Raw genomic sequence first — 6,885 nt, 5'->3', positions numbered from 1 at the left:
TGAGCTGCGAGTCGAGGAGTTCGGAGGGTCCTGAGCTGCGAGTCGAGGAGTTCGGAGGGTCCTGAGCTGCGAGTCGAGGAGTTCGGAGGGGATCGAATGGTGGCCAGAAGACTTCAGAAATTGAGCTCCAACGGTTGTGCATGAAGTGGTTTGGACTATGATAAGTTTGGCGCCTTTTCTTTATTTTTCTCTTCATATATACTGTATTGTTATTAATCACTTAGTTATAGTAACCTTTATACATTGTACTCATTTAATCGCTTATGGTGTACTGTCTGTTTGTGGGCGAGGCGGGGACATCACACAGCATCCACACCAGCTGATTACCCAGATTGGCGGGGCCGAAGGCTGCTCCTCCTAGACGAAACGAGCTGAGCGAGCCTGAGGCGACCCAAGGGGTTACACAGTTATAGAAAAATTTGACCTTGGTCAAAGTTTCATCTCTTGGATCCAATTGCTGTACCTGTGTCCTACTGCTTCTGTTTTAACTAATTTTCAGAAATCCCAAGTATTTAATCTCAAACGTGGCACCCTTAAGTCCCTTTCTCTTTGATTTGGCTATGGAACCTCTGGCGATAGCATTTCGAAACTGCCCTGAATTGACTGGGATTTGGAGAGGGGGTGTTGAGCAGAAGGTTTCTCTCTATGCTGATGACTTATTACTCTTTCTCTCAAATCCGTCTACATCCTTACCTCTAATGTTTTCACTTCTTGACCAGTTTAGCCAGATCTCTGGCTATAAACTTAATTTACATAAGAGTGAACTTCTCCCAATTAATAAAGAAGCACAAGAACTAACATTCCGTGATCTCCCTTTTAAAGTAGTCCATAATCAATTTACTTATCTTGGAATTACAGTCACAAGGAAGTTTAAAGATCTCTTCCGTGAAAACTTTGCCAATCTTTCATATGCTATAAAACAGAGTCTGATACAATGGTCACCTCTATCTATGTCTTTGGTAGGTCATATTAATGTTGTTAAAATGTATGTTCTCCCCAAATTTTTATACCTATTTCAATCTATCCCAATTTCTATTCCTAAATCTTTTTTTGATTCCTTAGACTCTATTATTTTGTCACATCTGTGGCAGAATAAGCGCTCTAAAATTAATAAAATCCATCTCCAAAAATCTAAAAAAGAGGGAGGCATGGCTTTATCTAACTTTCGTTTATATTATTGGGCAGCTTATATACGTTGTGCTACCTTCTGGTCTTTCTTCCATGGCCAACCCGAGTGCCCTAACTGGGTGGCGATGGAGCTAAGCTCCACTAAAGAATTATCTATCTCTGCACTTCTTGGCTCTGCACTCCCTAGTAGTCTGCCCAGATCAATAGCTAATCCTCTTGTTAGACACACTTTGCGTATATGGGCTCAGATCAGGAAATGCTCTGGTTTCCAGGGGTTTTCCGTTTCCAGCCCTATTGCTCATAATCACCTTTTTTTACCTACTACATACGATTCAGCATTCCAGGTTTGGTATAGGAAGGGCATTAGACATTTTGAAGATCTTTTCATTGATAATTGCTTCGCTTCTTTTCAGCAGCTCTCTGTTAAGTTCAATCTGCCAATGCTCATTTTTTCAGATATCTCCAAATCCGACACTTTATTGCTCCTTTAATTCCTAACTTTCCTGAAATGTCTGCGAAAAATGCTATGGACCTATTTCTTTCCATGAATCCACTAGGTAAAGGCTTAATATCAGTCATCCGAGATAAACTAGCAGCCTTATGACGGGCCCCCATGGATAAAATCAAAATGGCCTGGGAGCAGGATTCAAATATCTCCTTATCTGAGGAGAGCTGGGATTCAGTTGTCAAATCGGTTAACTCAACCTCTCTTTGTGCTCGCCACTGCCTTTTACAGTTTAAGATTGTTCATAGAGCCCATGTGTCTAAATCTAAACTATCTCGATTCTACCCTAGCGTTAGTCCGCTCTGTGATAAATGCAAGAGGGGCGTGGCCTCTCTCATCCATATGTACTGGTTCTGTCCTAGCTTGGAGAAATTCTGGAAAGATGTCTTCACTACCTTATCGCGTATTCTGAATGAGCACCTAGAACCAAACCCCTTAATTGCTATGTTCGGTTTTTGGGGCGAGACAGATTTATGTCTGGGTCCGACCAAATGCCGAATATTATCCTTTGCCTCTCTCCTGGCTAGACGCTTGATCCTCCTCAGATGGAGAGATGTTGCCCCGCCCACTCATGCTCAATGGCTTAACGACATCATGGCCTGCTTGGACCTCGAAAAAATTCATTATTCAGTTCTCAATTCGGATCTAAAGTTCCATAAGGTCTGGGGACCTTTTATCGAGTACTTTCATAATCTTCCTCTTGACTAGGGTTTTTTTTCTTTTCGGTCCCTTGCTTTCAGCTCCTTTTTTTTCTGGTAGAAGGCATTATTATCCTCTGTTGCTGAGTGTATTCACAGTCTGGGAGTTTGATTGTCCTGATTTATATTCTCTATATTGTGTTGTGGTTGGTCTGGAGTTGCTGTTGTTTTTTCCTGTGTTGTGGGGCTTGGGGAGGACACTAAGCTTACTTGTCTTTAATTTAGGAGCTTTTTTTTGTTAAATTCTCTTCCTTTGAAGCATATTGTTATTGTATGCTTAATTTTGCACTGTTTTAATGTTCCTCATTGGGATTTGGGGTTTTTAATTTGTAAAATGTTTTGAAAAACTAATAAAAAAATTAAAAAAATGCAACAGGGATGAATTCTTCCATTGATGTATTATGAACTAATCCACAGTTTTATAATACTGCACAGTATTGACAGTATTCTAATTTTTTCAGTATTTCTGTATTTCATTTAAATACCGAATTTGTTACTCAGTTTATTTTTTTTAACCTTTTTAACTATTTCCATTACAACTACTCCACAGGAAGAGTATGAATTTCAGGCTGTATACTGTATACATTCTCTGATATTATATTGAACCATTTGAAACTTTGGCTCATGCCCGAGTCCTGAAAAATTCTGGAAGTATTCCAAATTTTCTCTGTACTTTTCAAAATAAATTTTAAGCCTAACCATTTGACTGCCTTATTTGGTTTGTTGGAGGAATAGATATTATTCTGGGGACATCTGATTTGCACATTTTGGCTTTTATTTCTCTTATAGCTAGAAGAGCATTGTTGCTTAAATGGAAGGATGTTGCTGCGCCCACTCACACTCAATGGTTACATGATATGTCATGCTTAAATTTAGAGAAGATCTGTTGTTCAATTTCTGAATCTAACCAAGACTTTCAAACATTGTGGGGACCATTTTTGAACTATTTTCAAAACCTTTGATTTGCTGTTAAAGTACAGATGTTGGCTAATAACATATTTCACTATATGATAAGGATTTTTTCCCTTTTTTCTTTCTTTACCAAACAGCTTCAATCTTGGTAGCGGGCTTAGATTCTTTTTGTAAAATAAAATTATCACATTTTAAAATTACGATTTAATTTAATTTACATGAGTATAGGGTAATGAGATTGCAAGTGTGATTCAAATATATTGTATTTGGTATTATTTTATCTTTTTTTGACTTATACATCTTCTTGTACTTTGTATTCTTCTTTGTAGAAATTAATAAAAATATTGAAAAAGAAACTTTGGTTAATTGGGGAAGCCACTTAAATGGGCCAAAAGATGGACTGGAGAAAAAAATAGAGGGTAGAGTTAAAAGAATGGAGGAAGGGAGGGAGGAACAAAAGGTTATAGGTGAGACTGGGAGTTGGTATAGTAAAGAGTTGGGAAGTTGATTAGTGAAAGGGATGCAGGGCTGGAGAAGGGGGAGTTTGATAGGAGAGAACAGAACACCATGGAAGAAAAAAAAGTGGGGAGGCAATGTGCAGGCAAGGAGATAAGGCGAGAGAGGGAAAAGGGGATGGGAAATGGTAAAGGAAAGGGGGGGCATTACCAGAAGTTCAAGAAATTACTGACTGGCTCTGAGCAGCATTCCCCCTTTGTCCCTCTCATTCACCCATGCCCCACTCTGTTCCCCTCACTTCTGGATCATATGAAAACACTGATGCTTTATTATTGGTTAAAGTTTGCAAAACAAAAGAGATTCTCTTTTCAATTATTTGTACATATAGTGTTGTGTCAATGTAGCATTTTGCCTAGTCTAGTTTAGAACAATGTCTGGTTTTGGCCTGTGCTAAAGCTGACAACACTAGGCAATAATAGAATTATATTACACACTACCGAGTTCCGCTTTGAGAGAGGAAATGGTTTTATCACTGGGCTGCTGATTATCCTTTCATTAACAACCCTAAGAGCAAGATTATGATGAGATTGAAAGGAAATGTTTGCCAATGAACCAATATACACTTCTCTTCACTGTTCTTAATTACAGGATTACCGTTTTATCCTATTCCAGAAAGAGAAACACACAATCAAGACTGGCATTTCAATGCAGCATTGAGGAAGGGCAGCATTAACAGCAGGGATACCTTTCTGATCAGAAAAATGAAACAAAGCTCTGTTTAGATGGATACAAAAAAATCCGAAGCAAGGGGGAGCGCACAGTGCGGCAGTGGACAGATTTCCATGGGATTCTTCCCATTGTATTCCAGTCTTCTCCCACATCTCAACAGCAGTTTGGTTAGTAGCCTTTTGCTTATTGTATTCTCTGGTGAAGCTGAAGGATGTCTGACAGAGAAATACAGTCAATTGCCACTTTATTAGGTACACCTGCTCATTAATGTAGGTATCTGATCTGTCAATCATGTGGTAGCAACTCAATACATAAAACATGCAGACATGGTGAAGACATTCCATTGTTCAGAGAAAACATCAGAATGGGGAAGAAATGTGATCCAAGTGACATTAACCATGGAATGATTATTGGTGGTAGATGGAATGGTTTGAGTAACTTAGAAATTGCTAGGGCACAACAGTCTCCAGAGTTTACAGAGAATGGTGCAAAAAGAAAAACAATCCAGTGAGCGGCAGTTCTGTGGATGTTAACGAGAGAGGTCAGACAAGACTGTTTCAAGCTGACAGGAAAGCAACAGTAACTTAAATAACCATGCATTACAACAGGGGTGTGCTGAAGAGCATTTCTGAATGCACAATGTGTTGAACCTTGAAGTGGATGGGCTACAGCAGTAGACCACTTCTGTACCTAATAAAGTGGCCACTGAGTGTATGCTGAAAAATGGGACAGGTGGCATTTCTGAGAAAGCCACCAAAGACACACGAGCCAAACAGTCTCCTGTTATTTCATAAGAAAATATAGAATTCTCTCTAGCAATCCAGCCAATATTTATCCTGAAACCTGTATCACCAAATCAATTATATTGTCATTGTCTCATATCTGTTTGTTGTGCCTTATCCTGTCCTTTCCTATTGTTAGGAAATGTACAGGAGGCTTGACCCAAACACAGTGGTGGAGAAGATTTAGTATGAGCAATAACTTTAATAGGAAACTGCAAAATAACAAGATACAAGAGGCCACAATACAAGAGAAAACAGATACTTAGCTCATTAAGGTAACAGTTAAAGCCAGCTGGTTCATACGATTGAATGAAGATTGTGTACAATAGCTGGGTTTAAATAGGCTGCCGGCAATGAGTTGGAAATGAGTGGCAGGTAATTACCCTTAGTGGATTGAAGACTGGGAGGCCCCCACCTGTGAAGTTCTGACAGGAAGCATCACACATCCCCCCGCCATTCCTCCCTCCCTATCACTGGCACCCAACAGCCCACAGCAATCTGGACAGGTCCAGCGAAACTCAATGAGTGAGGGATCTAAAATGAAACTGGATGGCACCACTGGAAGTCCTCTCCTCTGGCTGTACTCTTTCCAGTCGACCAGGTACTGCACACCATGTCCATGATGACAAGAATCTATCAATCGGCAAATCTTGTACAGTGGACCACCTTCCACTTTCTTTGGTTCAGTGCTGCAGGCCCAGGCTGGAATCATCTGTCTGGGCACCAGTGGCAGCTAGCCTGGGGCAGTAGGTACAGTTGGCAGCTAGGATGGCTCTCCGTGCCCTCTTCCAAACATTCCAGCATCAGCAAACCAGGACCCTGGTGAAGAGGACTTCCACCGTTAGCTCCTCATGGGGGTTGGTAGCCATGAGGCACTTTAAAGGGTGACGTACCTATGCAGAGGAGACGTGTAGATTATGGGGCAGCTCGGCCCAGAGCAGATACTACTCCCATGTGGAAGAATTAGAGGCAGTGAAGCATCACAGAAACTTCTCCATGTGCTGATTGTCTGTTTCTGACTGTCCATGAGTTTCCCTTGTCCACTCATCCCTCCCCAGTGATCTCCCTCCTGGCACTTATCCTTGCAGGCAGAACAAGTGTGACACTTGCCCCTACACCTCCTCCCTCACTACCATTCAGGGCCACAATCAGTCCTTCCAGCTGAGGCGACACTTCACCTCTGAGCTTTTTGCAGTGATTATTGTGTTCAGTGCTCCTGGTGTGGCCTCCTGTATATCGGTGAGACCTGATTGGGAGACCGCCTCACCGAGCACACCTACATTCCGTCCTCCAGAAAAGGCGGGATCTCCCAGTGGCCACCCACTTCCCACTCCTGTTGCAAAATGATTATTCATGGCCTCCTGCACTGTCATGAACAGACCACACTTGGGTTGGACGAATAACACCTTATAATCCATCTGGGTAGCCTCCAGCCTGTTGGCATGAACATTGATTTCTCTAACTTCCAGTAATGCCCCCCCCCCCCACCACTTTCAACATTCCCCATCCCCTTTTCCCTCTTTCACCTTATCCCCTTGCCTGCCCCTCTCTGGTGCTCCTCCTCCCTCTTTTTCGTCCATGGCCTTCTGTTCTCTCCTATCAGACTCCCCCTTATCCAGCCCTGTATCTCTTTCACCAATCAACTTCCCCACTCTTTACTTCACCCGTCCCCCTC

The sequence above is a fragment of the Hypanus sabinus genome, chromosome 3, assembly GCF_030144855.1.
Source record: "Hypanus sabinus isolate sHypSab1 chromosome 3, sHypSab1.hap1, whole genome shotgun sequence".
Classification (NCBI taxonomy): Eukaryota; Metazoa; Chordata; class Chondrichthyes; order Myliobatiformes; family Dasyatidae; genus Hypanus; species Hypanus sabinus.
Note: the sequence above shows the minus strand (reverse complement) of the source record.